This window comes from Amblyomma mixtum, chromosome 10 (genome assembly GCF_055824585.1).
Source record: "Amblyomma mixtum isolate Tamu chromosome 10, ASM5582458v1, whole genome shotgun sequence".
Classification (NCBI taxonomy): Eukaryota; Metazoa; Arthropoda; class Arachnida; order Ixodida; family Ixodidae; genus Amblyomma; species Amblyomma mixtum.
In genome coordinates this window covers 164,092,901-164,116,460 of record NC_143021.1, presented here as the reverse complement: position 1 = coordinate 164,116,460, position 23,560 = coordinate 164,092,901, and the positions used below count along the sequence as shown (strand labels likewise).

The 23,560-nt window shown below is 48.4% G+C and overlaps 1 long non-coding RNA gene and 1 pseudogene across 1 annotated transcript in view; one reads left to right on the top strand and one right to left on the bottom strand.

The window, feature by feature from the left end:
- Positions 1-2,626, top strand: part of LOC149327593 (uncharacterized) — a 32,872-nt pseudogene extending 30,246 nt beyond the window's left edge.
- Positions 1-23,560, bottom strand: part of LOC149327589 (uncharacterized) — a 139,549-nt gene that overhangs the window by 62,447 nt on the left and 53,542 nt on the right. The window lies entirely within an intron of this gene.

The window sequence follows — 23,560 nt, the reverse complement described above, 5'->3', positions numbered from 1 at the left end:
ACACCAACACCACCGTCGTCGCCGCCGCTGCTTCTGCTGCCAGCAGCAGCGAGGGAGAACCTGCGAAGGCTGGTCACGAAAGACGAGGTACCAGAGGAGTGTACACGCCACAATGGCGGTGCAAACTTGCCTCGCCACTGCAATGAATGCGGCTGCTATCCTTTGTTCAGCAATGTCACGATTCTTGGTAGAGGCAAGGGAAAACAAGAGCGAGAAATCTGGGAAGCGCCCCATATCGGTTTGTCAGGCCATGATTGTATTAGCACAACCTCGGTGCGCTTACTCGAGAAAGAATTTGCTTTTTTTAGGTCGATCACGATAGATGAGATTTCTTGTCTCTTTTCCTCTGCGATTTGTGATGCTGTTGTTGCGCATGCTGTGCTGGCCTTGCTGGGACTATGTATTTTAATAAACTTCAGTTGATAGTGCAGTTGTTATGGCGTGTGCACTTGTCTTGTCCCTCATCTTTTGTGACTGTTTTTCTTTTCCATTTACAATGTACGAACTGGCCCGCATTTCAACCCTTCTGCTATGGCTGACGCACTCGTCTCGGAGCCACGTCACCAACTGGTTGTGGAGGATGGCATGCCTGCGCACACTGCCGGGGGATCGCTCAGCCGATGAACCTGCTGTGGTGCACGAGGGTGCCTTCCTTCCTGTGCGGGGCCACAAGCAATGTCGCCTCTAGCATGGACATGGCGGCAACCTCACGGATAGCACCAGATCAGGCCTGGAGGTCTCAGGCAAGGCAACCTTGTGGGGATCCACATTGCCTCTCGCTTGCCTGAGGCATCTTTCCCTCTCTCTTGTGGCCTACCATGGCTCTCCCTAAGGCCACCTGGAGGAAATTCTTCCAGGCCAGGGTGCTCCCGTGGCCACGTGACCATACGTCATCGCTGTGGGGCCGTCGTCTCCGGCACGGTGGCGGCTGCAGTGGCATGCTTGGACACGCATCCGTGTTGCTGTCAAAACGCACACGGCCGCTGAAAAACGCGGTCATTTGCTCGAATCTTTAATTCTGTGCATGAATCGGCAACAGCGACTGACATCAGTGTTTATCGCGTGTTATGTGTGCCAAACAGGGCTGTGCAGAATTAGAAGCAAATGCAAAATGTCTGTCAAGTGTTGTGTGCCGTGGTGCAATGGAAATTACAAGACAGGCCCCAAGGTGCAAGTCTCCTCATTCCCTAAAGTTGACGAAACACGAAAAGCATGGATACGTACAATTCCAAGCGAAAACCTGGTCGTGTCAGTGAACTCCACGGTAAGAAATTTTCTATGCTTATTATTTTCCAAACAGGTTGCTTCTACCCATAGGGTTGCAAGCCTTGCTTAAAACTCTTGTGTGGCACGTAAAAGATAAATGCGTCACGCGTAGCCCGCGATGTCAGGTGGCTGTACTTATATTAGGATATATTTCTTTTGTTTCGGGGTGCGAGCGTCATTTTAAAGCATAAGACATCGTTAGAGAAGCAAGCTATATTGCCCAAGCGCCCGGCCGCACAGTGACCGTGTCTCTTTCATGTTTGCGGCTTCGACCTGGTGCCGTACCAGTGGTAATCCTCGATTGCCCAAGCTACCTGTCCAGAGAAGGGACTAGATGAGAAGACCCAGAGAGCAAGTAAATGCCCTTAGATGCCGCAGGCCTTGAGAAGTGCTCACGGAGTCAATTATCACTGCCCAGAATGAGAATGAAGTAGACAAGTTTTGCGATTTATAAACTTTGGCAAACTTCGTTCAAGGCAATCAGCTTATATTTTGGCACGTCACCAAATGCAATGAGCATGTCATTTGGCTCACATTTGTAACGATGAGGCTCCTTGGATTAAATACTCTGTAGTTATAGAAACCAACCTAACTCTGACAGTAAACATCGCAAAAGAAGTAGTGAAGTGGCTCGGGTCCAAAGTGCTAGTTCCGTCAGAGGTCGACAGCAAACAACGGCTGCTGGACTTGCTTGAGGGAGTCAAGGAGTTCGACAGTGTCGTGAGTTCAAGTTCTCAAAACTGAGGCATAGGCATCTGCGAGACTGTTGTTTCTCTTCTCAGCAAAATATCTGTAACGCAAGGAGACGATAACTTATCGGCCATTCAACTACTCACCTATCAAGTGCAGCTAAAGTCAGCAAAAAAAACGATGCCGCTACTCTGCTGACTTCATGGTTTACTGCTGCATACTGTTTACAATATCGCCTCATGCATAACAAGCACTTGCGCAGTCACGGGAACATCATCCTGCCACACCCAAAGACCATTGGGTCAATACATTCATCACTCGGGATGAACCCCCATTACAGCAGCAAGACGGCACATTCCTCTGCTACATGGCCAAGAAGATATCAGATTTGAATGAGCAGCAAAGCTACGCGACTTTGATCGTGGATGAAATTCACCTAATGCCCTTTTTTGACTATAAGGGAGGCAAGATCACTGGTATCGTGTCGAACAACATAGAAACAGCAAACAGAGCGCTTGTATTTATGGTACACAGCCTCATGTGCAAGTTTAAGGAGGTAGCACACATTGTACCTGTGTATACGGCTAATGGGGAATTCCTGCACAAGGTTTCGGAAGACGTCATTTGTGGCTTAGAAAAAAAATTGGATACAAAGTCATGCGCGTTGTGACTGACAACACCGTAAATCGAAGCACGATGATGCCTTTTAGTACTCTCTGACCAAGACCCCCCAAGCCACACCAAAAATCACTGACAAATGATTTCGTTTTTCCGCACCCATCAGATCCCCACCGACCATTGTTCTTTGTCAATGACCCAGTGCACTTACTGAAGTGCGTGTGCAACAACTGGTTAAAACAAAATGACCAGTGTTTCTGGTAGCCCGAGTATGAACCAAGCACAATAGAGGAGCGGTGCATGCATTATACGTTTTTTAATACCATCAAAGACACATATAATTTAGAGAGTGAGTGGTTACTCCAGTACAGCTGCACTTTGTACAGGAAAGCTGCTTCTCCCACAGACATTGAGAAACAGAATGTTAAACTTGCTCTGCAGGTATTCAGTGAGCCCGGACTGAACCCACTTCGAGTGACTGGAGCCAAGCACAACCTCAAACACCACGAAGAAGCCGCCAGATTCATAGACATAATCATAAAATGGTGAAAAGTTGTCAACGTCAAAGCTCCTTTCAAAGAACTGAGACTAAGGGATGAATATCAAAAAGCCATCTACCCTTCTCCGTTCAACTCGAGGCTTTCCTTTTTGAATGATTTCTTGGACTTGTTGGAGGAATGGAAGGAAAGGCGGGCGGATGCCTGTAAGTTATCTGATGAAACTCATGGCACTCTGATCCAGACTCAAGCATTTATTTTAATTGCGAGAAACTGCTTTGAGGAGCTCAAGATGTCCTTTGCGCTTCATGGGAAGCTCCAGACCGACCTTCTAAAAGACCGTTTTGGATGTTACCGACGACTGGCTGGTTTGCAATATCATTTGTCCATAAGGCAAATCTATGAATGTGGGAACAAGTTGTGACTACAGAGCACACTTCCACAGATAAGCGCGGCATCTGCAATCGACAATGGGGAAAATCAAAATGCACCATTTTGGAAATCGCAGCGCCGCGAATAAACCTAGCGGGCACACGACACATTATGGGAAAAAGCGAGCGAGCGCCAACCGACCGGCCATCTCGCCTGCCTCCTGCATTCACATAGCCGTGGTGTGTGTGTGTGCGTGCTTCGTTCGATTTCGTGTATCTTTTTTTTTTGTGGTGGGCGGTTGCAGGTGCGCGATATTAAGTGTTACATGCCTGTGGCCCACTTAGTGACCGCAGCCACTACTGCACACGATGTCGTCGAAGTCCCGGGGCGGTGGTCAGACTAGTGTGCCTGGTTGTGACAACAACACGCTGAAACACAAGAACGTTTCATTTCATCCACTCCCTGCGAATGAAAAAGAGAAAAAAGGAGTGGGTGAGAAGAATCAAGTGACAAAAAAGTGCTGGTCGCTTCTCTTTGTGGCAACCTTCTAAGCACCACTGGATACGCGGAGCCCACCTCAACGCAAGTGGTTATATGGACCGGCTGCCAACAATTTTCTCCCATAAAGTCATCACGCAAGTATCTCCTTCCTTTAATACCGGTAAGCATATATCTTCAGAATCCCCAAGGAGACTGCAACGGAAGAAATCGCCCCAAGGATCTTGGTTCAGAATGACATGCAATCGCAGAAGAAGATGCTAAGGTTGTCTACGAGAGGGAAGGCAAGTTCAGCAATACAGTGATATTGGAACTCACAAAAAAGGGCTTTGAGGCCTTCAGGGGGCGCACAGATATCCACATTCAGTGGACGAAATGTCCACTATATGACGCAACGTGCGTGCCAAAATGAAAATGCTGCGCATGCATCGGACATACAGAGCGATTCTGTAGTAATCCAAAAAGGTGTATTGATTGCCAAGGAGATCACCACGTCCGGCTGTATATATCTTCAGAAGGTTATCGCATATCATAACTTCAGGCGTGAAACGCAAAAAGACAAGCTCCCAAACTGCCCCTGCCAGCCCCGTGCTCCTTCTGAACACACTCCACAAAGCCGTGCCACGTGACTCTCAGAGGGGCGGACGCCAAGGCACCCACCTCTTGTGGCCGGTAAGGCCCCCCTGAAAGGCCACCAAAGCCACGGCAAAAATAAATGAATTAAAAGAAATAATGAAAATAAAATAAAAAATCCGAGAAAGAGCGCCCTTCAGACACGCCTGCGAAAATAATTTAGGAGCGCGGCACTGACGACGCTGACCACCCTAATTAAGAGGGCGCATGATCAGCGGTCTGCCAGCAAAGCATGCCAAGCGGCCGACGCACCGACACCCGCCGGAGATGGAAGCCGGGCCCAATATCCAGCGTCAGCGTACAAGAAGTCGGCAAACTGCCATCCATGACCTGAGAGAGAACCTGCCATGTGCGCTCCACCCCATTCTTATTCTTATAGTTATTTCCCTCTCATGATCCAGATCAGCGGTGACTACCTGCCCCAAGTAGACGCATTCCTTTACTACTTCCAGTGACGGTCCCGTCGGGGGTGCACACAACTTTCCGAAATGGTCATTTGGGAGCAGCTGCAAATGCCAGCAGCCACGCCAAGCGGAAAATTCAACACTGTTGTGACCGAACAGGCGCTGTCACTCGTGACATCAATGCACTCGTGACCTCTCTTGAAAACTCACTGCTTTAGTGTAAGAGAAATCACCACTGACAGCATCATGGATTTGGTTTTCTTCCTACAGTTAAGAAAGCTGGCCCTTGTTGGCTGCCCTAACCACAGTATGTCCCTCATAAACTAAGTTATCACGTTTTATATTCTTACTAGGCTCCACTTCTATGTCAAGGCCCAGAACCACAAGTGAAATGCTAAGCAGGAAAGAATGAAAATGCTGAAACTTAGGAGGGCGCTCTCAGTTGCATATTTTAACTTCCAAGGTCGAATGTTCTAGTTTTTTTTATTTAGTGGAAAGTGATATCCTTGCCTCCCCATTTCTTAGCGCTGAGTGATGCACCATCAGCGTTTAATGTTTTTCTTTCTAACTACATAGAAGCATGTGTAAATGTATCTTTTATTTTGAATTACCCTGAATGTTATGATGTGCAGTAGTTTGTTATTATCACAATGTGCAATAAATTTTTGCCATGCTTTGTTTTGCTTGTTTGGAACACCAGTCACATTTTCTAGGAGTAAGCCGATGCCTCGTGTTGCTGAAACTGAAGGAAGCGGAAGACGCTGACCAAAAGAATGTGACCGCACAGGAGCCGAAACATTTCCATCCTCAATCTTTTAGTCTGTCTTCCACTTTCGTCATGCCCCATCCCAACCAGATGGGATTCCGTCAGTCAGACCCTTCAGTTCCTGAAACTGAAAGGATTTGCAAATAAAGTTTTAGTCACGCTGACGTTCTACGCACCAGAAGCATCTGAGCAGCAACCAATTGATTTTAAGTTTGATTTATGGGGGTTTATCGTCTCAAAGCTACTCAGGCTATGAGGGATGCCGTACTGAAGGGCTCCGGAAATTTTGACCATTTGGGTATCTTTAACGTGCCCTGACATCGCATGGCACCTTGCTTTTTGCCTCCATCGAAAAACGGCTACCGCGGCCGCGATTCGATCCCACATCTTTGAGCACAACACTCGGGCGCCCTAACCACTGCACCATTCGCGAGTGCCGATTAGGAAATGCCTTGTGATCATGACGTCTAAATCTTTGCGTGTCCTGCACCTGCTGTGGAAACGATGGGTCACTGCTGCGTGCCCAACTGCAAAGTAAACTACGACAATGGGCCAAAAGTGCGCGTGTTCTCGTTCCCAAAAGACGCCTGTAGGTTTACGTGGGAGCGTGCTGTTTGCCGCGGCGACGTCAACATACAGACTCAGCTAGATTCTAAGGTACATTGTGTCTGCGCATTGAAGCAATCATTGAAGACTAATAATTTTCCATGATGCTAAAGCTAAAATGTGGACAAGATGGGGTTTTAAAATTCATGAGATGCGAGATTCCCCCTAGACTGCTAGTAACAGTAAATATTATATCCTTTTCTCTTGTCTATCAGGCAGTATTCTTGTGTGGTTGAATAGATAAATTTTTAAAGTTCAGTGCGGGCGTTCATGTCTTGGTTAATCAAATATGCCTATGAATACCATCGAGTTCTGTAGAGAGCATATATACATTGAGATATTGTCTTACATCATGATTCAACCTTTCGACAATATTTAGTGAGCGTAGTGTTTTAGCTAAAGAATGCTTAGCATATATAGGTAACTGAAGCTATTCTTTGCGTCAGCGCAATGAATAGAGGCGTCTATGACATGGGCGCAGTAAAGGGCAATATTTTGGTTCCTGAAGGACTTTTTCCTCCGGGGCTTTTCAGGTATGCAAGCTACATTTCAAACCCAAGTACCTCAGGAACAAGTCAGTGTACACAGACGCTGCTGCCAATACAATAGAAGCACCCATGGGCCTCACAAGGCTGACTCCAGATGCAGTACCCACGATTTTTCCGAACAGTACTGCTAACCTGTCGGACAGAAAGTCAGTGCGTCGGGAGCCGGAGGAAAAAAGGAAGCGCCTCGAACAAGTCCACTTATAAGAAGCCATACAGCTTTCAATTTCTGCGCACGAAGAAGAGAAGCGTGTCAACCACCTACCATCGTTTGAACACCTTCTCACACGGCTGCAAGATTTTCAAATCTCCAACTTCTGGACAATAACACATGGCGAAAAGTGTGTCCTATTTGTGCAAGTTGACGGCAGTGGAGGGCCACCAGAGGTTGAGCGTTGTGTAGCTGCCAGTCACCTCATGGAAATCGCAGCCTTTTGGAAGAAAGTCAAGCTCTCCACACATGCGGTCATGATTCCAATGAAAACTGATGATTTGCGTATTCTTCAGTCTACCTTCAACACCATGCAGGAATTCAATGCACCGAATGTGTGCCAGCATGAAGAAAAAGTGAAGGCTTGTTTCAGGTAAGACATGATGTTGAGCTAGTCTGTTCATGGTTAGAGCAAAATGCGGCCGTTCCTACATAGGCCAGACTGGCCGTTGTTTTAATGAGCGCGCTTTGGAACACAGGCGATCCCTCAGCAGCGGCACTGGCAGCAACCTACCCTTGCATTGTAAGAGACGCGACACCAAAAACTGTTCTCCTTACCTGGAAAAAACCAAGTTCCTTTCTAAGGCCAAAACAAAACCGAAAGAGAAGTTATCGAGGCCTATTTCAACTCCAAAAGGGGCGATAAGTGCGTTAGCGCACCTTCTTTCTCTCTTTGAAGGCAAGACATCAATTTCTTAGATAGGCACATCCAAGCTTTCCATGGGTCGTAACCACACGTCGTCTTGTTGACACTGCCATTGTCACACGCACGTTGCTTCTGCTTCTGCTTGTCTCCTTGTTTGCCTGTGATAGCCTTTATAAGCACCCTACTTTCGCAAAATAAAGTCAGTTGGAAGTCTGTGCTTTGTGTGTGTGTATTCGTGCCTTCTTTTGTCCCATCGTCTTCGCACAGTTCTGTTTTGCTCTAGCTTGTTTCAGTTTACTTTTCACCCTTCTGGATGACCTGGCGAGTGACAAGCTACTGCTGCGAAAAAAGGTTGAAGTGGTCACTCTCCTAAAAGAGCAACTCCAATCAATTTGCAAAGAAGGAGGCGCCATACTCTGCAGAGCTCCTTGTATTTTCCAGCCTTCTTTTTACAATTTCCCCCCATGCCTATAAAGTCCTTTGCAGTTCTGAAAAAAAAAAAAAAAGATCGCGACGGAGCTCAGTACCACCGCAGCTCTTAATTTTCCATCCGTGTTTTTTTACTTTTCTAGCTTTTCTCCACCATGGGGCTTATTAACACCTCTATAACTTAAGCTAGACATCCCGACCGTCTTAATGAGACGATGGAGGGTGCCTCATCAGGCCTCCAAACTTTACGCCGCCGCTCTGGCAGCGTCGGCTGCTCACGTATGCTGAAGCAGCTATACGCCGAAGCAAGCAAAATAATCGAGCTGCAAGACCAGGCTCGACATCTTGTCAGCGCTGGCCAATGCCCGCTCACCCCCAAGACCCCTGCGGGCATGCCAGAACCAACTCATGACAGCCCATGGACCTCAACACCATCCACAGTAATAACCATCCTTGTGGACGCCAAGCCCTGACCCATCATGGATAATGCCCCACGCGTCCCCCGGCCGCTCATAAGACAGTGGAACTGCCGCTCATTGCGTCACCGCCACGCTGAGCTCGTCCAACTCCTCCTGCGCATCGACTACATCACGCGGGAGGAGGACTACATCACGCGACTACATCATCGACTACATCCTCCCGCGCATCACGTACAGAATGCTGCTCAACATCGAAAGGGACCAGCGCCCAGCACTGCTCGCTGCATTCAACGCAGTCTGGCGCAGCGGCAAGGTCCCAGCCGAGTGGCGGAGCGCCGTGGTCGTGCTCATCCACAAGAAAGGCAAGCCCCAGCGAGGCATTACGTCCTGTCGGCCTGTCTCGCTCACTTCGGCAGCGGGCAAGACCGATGCCTTACTAAGTGGTTTAGAGGGCAGGTTTGGTCAATATCACCATCTCTCTGGATCGAATTACGTTTCAGTGCAACAGATATTCCAATCAAGATTAGGCTTCAAGATTCCTTGACCTTGCGAAATATGCAAGAGCTCTGCAAGCCGTGTACGACACCTACTGACGAAGAAAGGCTTGTTGAAGAGTACGGAATTCATACTACACAGAACGACATGAAAAGTAAGGCACCCTCTCCACCAGCTATCACGTATATTGCAGGATTTTGTGCCCATGCTGCAGTGAATACGCTGCTGCTGTGTGAAGCCTGCGCTGATAGTTTAATAACACAGGACAGAGAACTGGAGGAAAATGTACTCATAAAAAACTTGACCAGAGCCGCTCTCATGTTCCCACAGCCAGTTGTCGTCAACGCTGTCTGGCGTGCACAACTAGTACTTGAAAAACTGACAACTACAGAGAACTCCGCCAGGTTTCTTGCAGCAGGCAACCAAAGACACATAGTTGTTGCCCTGACAAAGCAGATCTACTTTCAAGCAGTGAAGATATAGATATTTGCTGCAATAGGCACCATCCTGACATAGTGGTGGAGAACACCTTGCACGCTGCTGCGAACACATTGTTGAAGAACTAGGTACAGGTAAAAACTGACAGCTTGAGAACTGGGTTGTCAGCAGCAAAAACACAGAAAAGGAAGCTGAAAACCTTAAAGCAAAATCGTGTGGGCTGGCGCACAAACGAAAAAAGTCTTGCCATTTGTAAATAGGTGAATAATGTCTTGATGTGAAATGTACCTGGCAATATAGTGAGTTTCTTTGTTTTGTTTGTGTAATAAGCACAGTTACAGCGATGTGTGTTATTTTGTTCGTCTTTTTCTTCACTTCACTTTCTTGCCGTGCATTTTTTATTCTTGTCCACTTCTGTACACTACATTTTTCATGTTCTCAAACCTCAAGTTTCTTTGCCTTTTGTTATCTGCATTTTCGTTTATTTATTTCGTACGACTTTCTTCCTTGCGGGCAGCTGCATTTTCCCGCTAATTCCGCGTTTTCCCCTGTATGCCTTGTAGGGGGCACGGACCTCGTCAAGCCTCTTTAGGACTCTTTGTCCGTGCCCCTAAGCATCTCAGGATGTTTGAATAAACTCATTTGACACCACTATTCCTTTCCATCTCTGGCGTTTCTTTTACGGAAGTTCCAAATCTATGTATGCTAAGCGAAACATATACTGCAATAAGTTTCCACAACTCCCTTTATTAGGTACAATGAAAGCCCACCCATTCAACATATACCTTCCTTTTTAGCCCAATAAATTTTACAGCAGGCAAGCAGGCACCAAAATTTTACCCCGCATCGGTACCGCCCGCACTCCGCGCGTGCCCCTGCACGGGAGGAGACGCAGTAAGCGGCGGCCGGGTCAAGCTGGATGGCGTCGCGGAGGGAGCGCGCAGGCCTTGAAGTGTCTAGGTAGCTTTGGCTGTGCACATGGCGGGCAGCCCAGAGGAGAATTGAGAGCGAGACGCCCGACAGCGGACGGAGGTGACAACGTCCCGGAGGCCCGGGTGACCAGAACTGTTTCCTGTGCCTGCTTCCCGTGAGTGCTGCCTGCCGCTGCTGCCTGCGCGCGACCAAGGGAGGCCGTCCGAATTTGGGGAGTTCCCCAATAAACGGTCTTGCCTGCAGACTATTCCTCTGGACCACGCAACAGTGGTCCAGACCCTTTTTCCAAGCATTTCACCCTAGAAGAGCGGAACACCAGGCCGGGGGAAACCTTGTACCCATTAGAAAACCGGTGGGTACCTGGCGGCACTGGGAATCGAACCCAGGACCTCCAGAATGCGAGGCGGATGCTCCATCACAAGGCCACCACTTGTGATGGAAATATGTGCGGGTGCATACATAGACAAGCACACACTTTTTTTTTTTTCTGGTATGATTGTGTCTGTGTGAGTGTAGCATAACATTTTTTTTATGACTGAATCACTTTATTATTATTTTCTTCTTCTTTTTGTGTGATTGATGTTTTTTTTTCTTTTTTCTCCCCACTTCATTCACTCATTGTCATATACATCTTCCTCTATTCTCTTTTTAAATGGCATTGCCATCCGTAAGGCTTTTTTCTAAGAGTAAATGCTCTTTAGCGCAGCAACTCTGCCCTATTCTCAGGCCTTATTCCTTCTGAGGCATTACAGGCGCCTTTTCTCGATTGAGTTTGGTGTCGCCTGCGCTCCAGGTGGCTTTGAGTCCTTTTTTTCCTTTGACCACTTCCTTAACCTTTTTTTTAATGTCTGTTCTTTCTCACAGCCGCTTACCTTGCCGCCGCCAAGGACATATGATGTTCCTCTGTGCTCAGTGTTTACCTGAATTGTTCCTTGTACACAACAAGTACGAAGAAACCTGTGCGCATGTACAACACCTGGCCGGCGGAGGCTTCCGAACCGGATTTTGTTAACATTATACATGCCTTTACTTCACATGTGTAACTGTTGCTTGTTATTTCCGGAAATAAAACGTACAATAAATGGTCTTGCCTGCGGACTATTCCTATTCCTCGGTGTGTTGTTCTTCGCGGCCACAGCTGTGGTCGTGCTAGCGGAGTGGTGTTGGCCCTTAGTGCAGGGTCCATACCACGCTAGAAACCCCACAACCTCCACCAAGTCCCCAACGTTGGCAACGCGCATCACAGGTCTTCAGCAAAACACGCCGCTCACGCAGTTTTTTCATGGTGTTATCACCCACAGTGGCAGAAAATGTCACAGCTGTCCCAGCTACCTTTGTCGTCGCTAGACAATGTGCCCAAGCGACGCAAGGCAGCACCATGATTCACGGCGGAAGAAAAGTCTCTGCTAATGTCGCCCGTGAAGGAGCACTCACAAGTTCTCGAGTACAAAAAAACAGACGTCACGCCTTTGGCAAAAAAAATCACGTATGGAAGGAGGTGGCAAATGTATTCAACTCCCACCACGGTGTAATGCGGCGCGACTACCTGCACCTCAAGGAGTTCTGAGCAAACATGAAGCATAAATGGAAGGAGAAGAATGACAAGGGACAGCAGCGGGAGTGCCACAAGACCCGTGAGCGCAGTTTGCCGATCACACACGATTGGCACATTTGGGCTGTGCTTACATTTCGCTCGCCTGCATATTTTGTATCTGTGGATTAACGCGTGACAATTGAGCGCGCTAAGCATGAATACGGTTGTAAGCGCCAAGTGCTGGATTGCGTTATGTAGGGCATGCCACGCAAATGCGTGGTGTGCCCTACATCCAATGGAAATCGCGCTTTGCCTCATGCTGTTGTTGAATGTCGGTCTGAGAATGCTTTTCGAGCACTGCTGTCAAGCCTGCGGCGTGCGTGAATGCTCACTTACACTTTATCGCCTTCTCTCTGTTTTGCATTGGTGCCACCAGTAAACCTGACATGTGTACACACAGTTAATGCCCCTACTTCCTTTCTATTTTCTTCTTTATTGCAATGTATCACCGACTGGGTAGCCCATGCTGTTTGTTTCACATGTATGTACGTATGTATCCCCCCCCTGCAGTTATGCTGTACCGGCGCTGCAGGAATTTCAAATAAATAAAATAAATAGATGTGCTGTTTGCTTCTTCCTTCCTGATTCCATGTGCTGTCTTTGCGAGCAGTAGCCAGGCTGCCATAAGAGTGTAAAACGCGGGCTGGCGGGAAAGCGGCGACAACGTGGTCGCCAGTTATCGGATAACCCGTGTGACATGAGTGCGCTCTGTATCCCTCTGGGTCTCCGACAGCATGAGAGGTGAAAAGGGTAGCCTTGTTGCTTTCTGGCGAACATGGTACATGCATCCTGTGTTGTTTGTGTGAACAGTTCTAGCAGCATCATGCGCAGAGAGCAGCCAACCCTTACTGGTTTTTACTATTCTTTTGATTATCTAGGCATGCAAACAGCACGCAGCACAGGCCGGTGTGTACAATTTTTTGCATGCGAGCAGTTTACGAAGGCTAGTTTCCAATAAGCGTGAGGAAACAAAAGTGATGGAGGATGATTTCTAAATGAAATACTTTGTTTTTGAAAGCTGGCATCAGTGTCCTAAACAGCACCGGCCGCTACGGATCCTCTCACCGATCAGGTGGGAGCACTGGCAAGCCAAATGGCCCCTAGAATTCGCGCAGAATTCGCACCGCCACAACCGGTTCACAGTGCGCTGCACCAAAGCGTTCGATTCACAGCGCCCCCTGCACCACCGTCCGCCAGGGTGCCCATGTGCATGCGCGGGATGACACGAACTTTTTTCTTTTTTTCAGACGGTGCAACAACTTTCTGTGTGAGATTAGCAGACAGCGAGGAAGGCGACTCGCACCCTGCGATAAGCATACAACCAAACGCTGCAGGTCTGCAGCTCTCTAGCCCGTTAGTGCGTCTAGCCCTACTACAGAGTCAGCGCAAGGCAGCGAAGAATCTTTGTGGAGCCGCTGGGGAACGCTTTTCTTGATATCAACCTGCAAAGAGCTGAACCAACGAGGTGGGTTTAGGTACGGTAAAATTGCATTCGATTTGTATATGCACGTATTACAGAGTGTTTTCTTTCGCAGGTTCAGAAAAGAGCTGTGGAATCGATTGAAAGAGGACCTCAACAATGAAATTGGCTGCCAGCTGACTGTTCTGCAAATATAGAACAAGTGGAAGTCACTTGAGCGAGTGAAGGGAAATAATGAGGAGTCTGGGCGTGAGTCCGCAAAGTGTGAGTTCGAAGAGTAAGTTTGTTTTGTTTTTTTGTCTCATTCACGTCCTTCAAAAATGCAAGAAAAATAATAAGCGCTAGCCTGATTGAGAGCTACTGTCAACGTTTTCCCGGTACCTTGTTTTTCAGTTTGGTTTTATTCGTTTTGAGGCTGCACTCTGCTACCACAAGCACTTTTAAACATGCTCGTATGCTGGTGTTGTAGCCTAGCTCTGAAGCAATTGGGAATTCTAATGTTGAAAACAACTGGGGATGTTCCTGCTTTCTTCATTTGGTCGTATGAATGGGGCATGTGCAGCAAATATTTTTTCTTAGTTGATACTGACCTTTCATAAACCCTAAATTTGTCACATATCACTTTTCTCAGTCATACCTCATGATAGGTTAAGGTACCATCACTGTGTCTAGCTCTATTTACTGAAGCATCATTAAGCCGATTTACATTAAGGAGCTGCTGTTCCATTCCATTTTGTATATTTTCACAGGTGTTCTGAGTTGCAAGGCTTCTGCTGCACAACTTCAGAAGGCGCACAATACATAAACTAGCATAACTGGCAGCAACTAGCATAACTGGTAGCCTCATGTCGTCAAGTGCTGGTGTTTTACAAATGTGGTGTATGTTTAATATTTAGGAAGCTTCAACAAGTTCTGGAGAAGGAGCACCATGTCTCCCCAACAGTGCTGTATGCTCCTGGGCAAAGGATTGCTCAAGAAGACTGCGAAAAGCCGTGAGTTGTATCTTGTGACCACAACAGTGGTGAACGCGGCCTTGTCAGATGTCCTGTGGTAGGCAAGCCCGCAAAAGCGCTATTTTTAAACGTATATGGCCTAATATTTAACATAGATATGCTAAGAACGAAAAAATCAATACAATTTCATGTCCTTATGAGCATTTGGTGTAAGGTGAATTGAAAATGTGGCACTATTTTTGAAAAATGTAAGTCGCATAGTTTGGCATGTGTGTTGCATTTCTGAGCTGTAATGGGCATTAACACCATGTAAATGCATGTAAGGGCTGCACTCGTGAATGAGCCTCACCTCGTTTTCCCGACAGAAATGTTAAAAAAAAATAAATCCGTGTAAGGGCCGCACACGAACTTTCCATGCGCCAGGTGGGAATAGCCTTCTAAATGCACGCGCCGTGGCCTCCGCGATCAGCTCCGGCTGCGAACAACGGTGCACTTGACCGCAGAGTGCTTGATCGCAGAGGCATGCACGCGCACAAGAGCTTCCAAGCACCGTCCATGGATGGTGCCCGAGGTGCAGTCATCATCATTATCGTCAACTTTTCCCTCCGCCGCAACCTCCCACTTTCCAGATCGACATCAGTATCGCCAGCTCCAGCCTTTTGTTGTTTTTGTGGCGTGTTAATGTGCTCGCTGTAGTCACCGTAGTTGTGGTGGTTGTGGCTTTCGCGGGCAGCTGCCGCCGAGCATTGCAGTTTTAGCATAATGGGCAAGCACCTTAATAGCTACACAGCTGGGAGTTAAGCCTCGAATATGGCAAGCGTGCGGCGGGCAGGAAATTCGACGTGGCCGAGGAGTGCGTCCGATGATCGTACAATCAAAAGGATGCATTGAGAAACACAAGCTGCAAAAAGAGCGCTTTCCGAGGCAAGCCATGCGAGTTTCCCGAACTGGAAGAAGAGCTGCTATGTGATAGAAGTACGGCACAACCGCTGCGCGTTGACAGCGGACATGCTGCGCGGCTTCTTTTGGGATGAGCGTGCACCAGAGCACATCACCAGCTCAGAGTCGGCATACTCCGCGAGTGACGATTGAACGCAGAATAAATGCTGCTCATTCCCTGATCGGTGTGTTTTTACTTAAAAAAATATTTTTTTTTTCGCACATCGCGTGTATGGGCCGTACCCCAAAAACTGGCCCTTGAATCTGGAAAAAAAACTGCAGCCCTTACACGCGTTTATACGGTAGTAATGCTAATATTAAGTACTGAAAATCATCGGTTGAGCATTGCAAAATTTTTTTTGCGGCACACAAGAAACCGAGCCGGAACCTGGGGCGCTGCCTCCATCTACAAGTGTGAGCCAGGCGGGCCGGCAAAAAAAAAAGTGAGAAGACACCGTAGCAACACTGCTAGAAAAGCTGGATGACCTTCACAGGAAGTGTTGTGACCTTGCGATGCGACGGTCAAGGATGGGTGTTGGGCTCGACGCGCCTTCTGCAGCGATGACAGTTGGCGCCAGCGGGGCTGGGTTACGTGAATAACGGCCGGTTTCAGCACGCTGAGTGTGTGTGTATTTGTGTACGCGTTTGCTTGCTGGTGTCCCGTTCTGGGAAGTGTTTTGGTCGCGCACACGTGCGCCCGCCGGTGGCTCCTTACACTCTCCTTCGAGGCCAAGAAGCGGCCGTCGCCCCCTCCTTCACGGCCGAGAGACACTGCTGGCTAACCTTTCCAACAGCTGTTATCGGCGGCTGCTGTGGGGGGGAAGCGTGGCGGCGCAACCAGGGGATAGAGGCCCCTAAATCGGCTGTCGGCGGAAACGCGTCTGTTTGAATTCTCAAGTTCGCTCAAAACCGACAGCGGACCAACAACGAACGGGAGTCCATCACGGTGCGGAACGGCTCCAACGTGACAGCGAGAATGTATATATCACCTTAGTTGCCGCTAAAGGACTCCTAATTCCACGGAACGATGGGCGAACAAAATACACAAATCGACCATCTGTGCGTGGTAGGACCGGCGAGAGTGTGAATGCTCCGCCTTTTTGTCGCGGTGGCAGGATCAGCGAGAGGGTGATGTTCCGCCCTTTTGTGGGTGGTTTTCGTCAAGGAATGTGATTGGCGATCTTCGAACAGCCAGGTTTCCCCAGATAGGTACCTGGGGAATTGAGAATGTATAAAATGTGGCTTCAGTGTGCTTTTGAGAGGTGGACTCCTTATAACCTGCTATGTAAATAAAATCGTCTATCTTTTCTGGCAGTAACCGGCTGCATCTTATTCCGCACTTTGCTGGAGAAAAGAACAACTTCGGAGACCATCCCGAGGTACGAACCACATCGCTCTAACCTATCTGGCGCAGTCGACAGGATCTCCAACGATGGGCGAATGAGAACAGCAGCGGTGGACGGCGGACGAGACTGGTGGCGTGGACGGCGGACCCGAGAACGTCACTGAGGAGCCAGCGGCCTGCCAAAGCGAGTCCCTCCAGACCTGTGGAAGAAGAGAGCACCGCGGAGCGACTCTTCAGAAGTCAGGCGAGTGCCTCTTGGTTTCCTGTCGGGCGCAGTTGATGACAATGCCATATAACTTGCGAGACAGGGAGGTTAACACCACAGATGCGGAGTCGGACGGGGTTGAAAGCTTGCAGGAGTTGGCGGTGACCAGTGACGCGGTGGGGGATCTGAGTTGTGCCATGGCGGAAACAGCGTCGGAGCAGCAGATGAAAATGCTGGAGCTTCGATTTAAAATTGCTAAAGCAGAAAAAGAAAAGCAACGCTTAATTCTGGAGAGCCAGAAGTTGCGAGCCCAAGAGCGGGCTGAGTCCCACGAAGAAAGTAACAGCAGAGCGCTAGCTGTGGATAGGTCAGAGGAGGATAGGCGCCTAAAATATGCATCCTTATTGAAAGGAGTGCTAGCACCAATGCCGAGTCGGGAATTCCTAGTGCCCGGGTGGTTTGAGGATGTGGAGGCGACTCTTGATTCATATGACGTCCCGTCTGAGTGGCGCGCCGGGTTTGTCTTGCCACAGTTGAGTGAAAGAGCATGCGGATTGCTTTCTACGCTGCCAGCCGAAGAAAGAAAGGACTATAAAAAAATGAAGCAAAGTATTCTAGATGGGTTGAGGTTGTCAGCAGCAGAATATAGAAGGATGTTTGAGGGGTCGGCGAAAGCAGCAGATGAGACATGGGGCCAATTCGCAATCCGGCTGGGAAACTATTTTGAGTACTATACAAAAACCTCGAAGGCTACCACTTTTGCAGAATTAAAGCAGTTAATGGTCACAGACAGGTTAAAGGAGTGCTTAGCAGCTAAGGCACGGGCTCATATTGTTGTCAATGAGAATCAGAGGTTCCTTTCTCTGGGCGAAGTGGCCAAGCTGGCGGAGAGTTTCGACGAAAGTGTGAGATGCAAACCAGGGTCAGCAGATCATTTGAGAGGCTATCGAAAGAGGCTGAGTGGGGACCAGAAGGAGCGGGCCGGTGCAACACCTCATCAAGGGGAGAATTCTACTTTAAGAGGAAAGAAAGGACGGTGCTTTGAGTGCAAGTCACCAAATCACTTCGCTAGAGATTGCCCTCTCAAAAGGACAGGGGATAAGGCAGGCAGACGAGGCCAAGAAAAACCAGGAGACCACGCCATGGTGGCTAAAGTTAATGCTCCTTTGGAAGAAATAGCTCCCGCGAATGAGGTTGGCATGCAGGAAACATAGAGGGTAAGTAGGAATTGCCTCGAAACAGTAACATTGAAAAGTTCGGAACAATGCATTAATGCTGTGATTGATTCCGGAACTGAAATGACTGTTATCAGGCGAGCTCTAGTGCCGAAGTATGAGGCAGCTGGTTCCACAATAAAGCTTAGGGGACCTTTCGGCGATGAAGTGAGAGCTGAGCTTCCATATGTGCCTCTCAGGGCAACAGAAGGTGCACCGTTTGTCTCGTTCGACAAGGCACAGCCAGCTTTGCTATGTGCGCTGACAGACAAACTGCTGGCCGGAATAGACTCGCGCATAACTCCCGCAGACTACAGACAACTCCTTGAAGAAAGGGCAGTTGTAAACGAAGTTGTTTCGGAGGCAGAGACCGAAGGCGGCGAAAAGTAGACGACAGAACATAAAAATCAGCAGACGGGTGCGTCCTTGGCGGTCACGGGAACAGACGAAGAAGCCGAGAAGAAGCAGAGCGCGCGGCAAGTTTTCCGTGAGACTCAGGAAAATGACTCGTCGCTGCAGGAGGCTTGGAAGCAGGCTAGAGCTGGCACACATGGAATGATAATCCAGGATGAGTTACTCTATCACCAGGAGCACGTAGTGGGACGCACGCGCACACAGTTGGTGCTGCCATCGCATAAACGACAGGAAGCACTAGTGAGGGCACACGATTCGCCTTGGGCAGGCCATTTGGGAGAGCGAAAGACTTTGCAGCGCGTAAAAATGTCATTTTATTGGCCGACCATGGGCCGAGAGGTCAAGGAGCATTGTCACTCCTGCCACCAGTGCCAAATCAGGGCCCCCATGAAAACACAGGACCGCGTACCCATAACGGCATTGGCCAGGCCTAGTGCACCCTTCCAGGTGGTATACATGGATTGCATCGGTCCACTGGATCCACCATCAGCAAGGGGACATCGCTACGCACTGTGTGTAGTTGATTTGCATACTAGATGGCCTGAGGTTGTTTGTTTGAGGTCCTTAACAGCTAAGGCTACCTGTGACGCGCTCACCCAGATATTTTCCAGAATGGGGGTGCCAGAGACCATATGCTCAGATCAGGGCACAAATTTTACATCAAATTTGACGCAAATTATACTGCAGAAAATGGGAGCGACTCCCAGATTTTCCACTCCCGATCATCCACAAAGTAATGGACTGGTAGAGCGGTGGAACGGCACTTTTAAAAGGATGCTGTTTCACATTGTAAGCGAGCATGGACGTGAGTGGGATCGAATGGTGCCATTCCTGCTTTGGACTTATAGAGAGGTGCCACATGCCATCACGGGTAAATCACCGTTCGAGCTTATGTATGGTAGGATGCCTGTCGGACCTCTGGCTATACTGCAAAAGACGTGGTCAGGAGATTGGGTTGTTCCCGACTCATTGGCAGTGCCAGCAGAAGACTATCTCGAGAAATTGAGAAATGATCTCGAGGAAGCCAGTAGGGAAGCGGCAAAAAGTAGCGAGCTCACGCAGCAGGCTTATGTGGGGAGGTACAACCTGAGGACCACCGACAAACAATTTTCTCCAGGTGACCAGGTTCTTTGGCTGGAGAAAGAAGGCGATGGGAAGTTAATGGCACACTGGAAAGGTCCAGTAACAGTTGTGGCAAAGGTGCGGTCATATAGCTATACGATTGAGCTAAGTGAAGGCACGCGCCGATCAGTGCATGCAAATAAGCTTAGGCCGTACAGCGCGAGGGTCAACACAGTAGGCATAGTATTTGAAGGCGACACGGATTTTGGAGAACTTCCCGCGTGGTCAGATGCAACGACAGCAGTTAAGCAGCTGGAATGTGTAACTCTCAGCCATTTAGATCTTCTGCAGCAGAGGCAGGTAAAGGAACTAATCGGGAAGCACGGTGAGGTGTTCAGTGATAAACCTGGGCGCTGCAACTGGGGAGTGCACAAAATCAAGCTAAAAGATGGGGCGCAGCTGAAGCGTGCGTACCCTTACAAGGTGCCCATGGCACTAAGAAAGGAAGTTGACCGACAGGTGGCAGAGCTAAGGTCGTGGGGTTTGATATATCCGATAGAAAGCTCCCATGCACATCCCGTGGTGTGCGTTGCTAAGAAAGATGGCAGTGTCAGGTTATGCTGTGACTATCGCAAGCTGAATGAAGCAACGGAGCCTGATGCGTTTCCTATGAACCTGCCAGGTGACCTAATTAACGAGGTAGCGCAGGCAAAGTACATAACCCTGCTTGATATGCTAAGAGGATATTGGCAGATTCCGTTGGAAGAAAAGGCCCAGGAGTACACAGCATTTGTCACCTCATCTGGACATACGCTTGGAAGGTTATGCCATTTGGACTGAGAAATTCGGCAAGCACCTACCAAAGAATAATAAATCAGATCCTTGTACCACATCGTGAATATGCGTGCGCATATATAGATGACATGTGCGTCTTCTCGCAGACATGGGAAGAGCACCTCGAGCAGCTCGGAAGGGTACTGGCTTCGCTAGCGGCCGCAGGGCTCACAGTTAATGTCACTAAGTGCCATTTCGCGCAAAAGGAAGTGCGGTTTCTGGGTCATATCGTGGGGTCAGGAAAACACGGCGCAGATCCAGAAAAGCTTACAGCCATTCAAGAAATTCCTGTACCACAAACAAAAAGGCAGCTGCGTAGCTTTTTGGGGCTAGCAAATTATTACCGGGATTACGTTCCGGAGTATTCAAAGGTGGTGCTACCACTGACGAACCTGACCGGAAAGCGCGTGCCTCAGAAGATACCGTGGAAGGAGGATGCCGAGGGTGCTTTTATAAAGGTAAAGGAGTGTTTGACAAAGGCTGCAGCGTTGAGCACACTCCATCTGAACAAAGAGTGCACTATGGCCACTGATGCTTCAGATTATGCCGTCAGAGCATGACTGGCACAGTTGGATGACGAAGGAAAAGAGCAACCCATTTCATTCCTCAGCAAGAAATTAAGCCCGGCCCAGTCACGATGGGCTGCCATCGAGAAAGAAGCCTACGCCACCATTTGGGCGCTGGGAAAGCTTGACACGTGGCTGTTCGGTGCACGAATCAGGGTAATTACCGACCACAATCCCTTGAAATTTCTTACTGAACGCACTGGACGAACGCACTGGAACGCACGCGGCACTGAACGATGAGTTCAGTGCCACGACATGGCCCATTTGTGTGGCCGTGTTCACAAGACCCCTCACGGCCTTTGGACAGCATACACTCGCCGTCAAAAGTAAATGGAAGGCGACTTTGTCAAAAAAAATTTCTTTATATATTTAAACCTAAAGCATAATGGTCCGTGTTTGTTGGTGCACACTGCAATTCACACAATCACAATTAGGCTGCACATAGGTATTCAAGGATGCATGAATTCAGGGGGCAGTGATTAAATTTTAAGGCGGAAGCCTTTAATGCCTGATCGTTGTAAGCAGAAGTTGTCGACAGAAATGTCACGCGTTTCAATTGGTCGACATGGTCTTGACCACGGTGGAAGAATATACTAGGTGTCTGAACGACAGCGTCTTTCCAGCAGGAGATGTTGACGACCGTCAGCTCGTGTTTTCTGGGAGCGTCGTGAGATGGCGCTAGCAGATTAGGGGGTCAGCGGGCGTGTGTGCCGGCGACTGCATATGGAGGAGAGGTAGTGATCGCTGCGCTTGTTTTTGTGCCACGTGTCTTTTTTTGCCCATTATATTTTCCGTCATACACTCTTGTGTATTGTGTGATGGGTAAAAGCTGTTTCGTTCCTCCCTGTTGATCTTTTCGAACGCTCCGCATCTTATGAAGTGTGCGCAATCGTCTGCATTCCCAAAAGGTTCTAAACATTCCTGGTGGCCGTGTCCAATGGGCACACTATGATAAGCTTTTTGTTCAAGACCAAAAGCAGCCTGGACACTTGCGTGTTTGCCACAAGCTCAGATATGCCCATATTAATCCGTCGAACACGGAGAAGATGCGCGTAAAACTCGCTACCCAGCTGTTCAGTCGAAGTGGGGCCAGCGGGCTGGAGTTTTATACCCGTGCCACACGCGCACAAGAAATGGCAGTAAATGCTTAAGGCCTTAAGTTTGTTAATGTCATTATTTTCGGAGTTGGTGCTGCACGTCCACTTTTAATGCCATTATCGAAAGTGACGATGACGATAACGCTTGCAAGGTAGTCAAAAGTTTCATCTTAATATAAACATTCCTAATGAGCAGAATATATCGGGAATGATGTTCAAATGTAATGTATAAACGATTTTCCAGAAAATACGGCTGTTCCTGCTTTACAAGTCGAAAAAGTAGCCATAAACTGGCATGTCAGCACATAAGTCGAGAGTACCAGTCAATAAGGCTGGTTAAAATGGCGCTCTTCGCATCAAAAATGCGGTTTAGGTGCCTCATCTGGCTGAAAGTTAAGAATTAACCATTTTACAGTGGGCTAGGGAGTTGTAACTGACAAAGCTGCATGCTTTTCTGCGTGTGGAATGGGAACGAGAGTACACATTGCACGGGCGAATGAGTTGTGGCGAACTCAGTAGGTCGCGAATGGCAGTAAGGCTAATGTCATTAAATTTACGCGTGTGGCACCGTACGAATGCCATTAAAACTTAAGGCAGTAAGCACTTAATGGCATTAAATCTGTCCGTGTGGCACGGGTATAACTCGCAAAGGAAAACAGTGGGACTGGAGAATGTTAAAGGCACGGTAGAATTCACCTTGAAATTTAACGATCTGTTTGACGCACTCAATTGCAATCATCCCAAAGAAGGCATCAGTGCAGGCAGCAAAGATCTCAGAGTTCTCGCCTCCTTCTTGTACTGGCTCAACAAGTGGGAGGGGGAAGTGGTGGCCGGAAGGATATCTCGCGATCATTTTCTGACAGAGCAGACTGTAGCAGGCTTGCATGTCACAGTTTTGTCAGCTTTAGAGCTGACAAGATATTTGCTCAAACAGTGTGGCTTCAAGTACGTACTGACTGGAGAATTTAACCAGGATGTATAGAGCATTTTTTTGGGACAATCCGCCAAGCAGGCGCCTGTCCTGTCCACTTCTGTGTCGTCCGTGTCCTCTTTGCACTATGTTTTCAAAGAACTGTTACCAACTAGCGCAAACCAAGGTACTGTTAGACCATCCCTCCTTACCCAAATTTCTTCAGCTATATAACATGCTTTCAGTGTATAGCCTGATCAAATAATCCAATCTTGGGAACTGCGAGGTAGAGCAAGCTCGGGAAACACATATTCTTACGCTGGCTGATCTAAAGCTTGCGTTCCAAATGGACGGAAAACAAGAGACTCGTCTTCAGCAGCTAAAATGCAAACTGGATGGATTGGTTGCCGCGGAGGTTGAGTGCGATGAAGTGTTTGGTGAGGTATGTGCAGAAAAATGTTGAAGGGCTCAACCTGCCCCGCATCCCGACAGAGCCTTGTTGAAGAAACTGAGGTCCATGCTCAGCCTGAAAGCACACTTG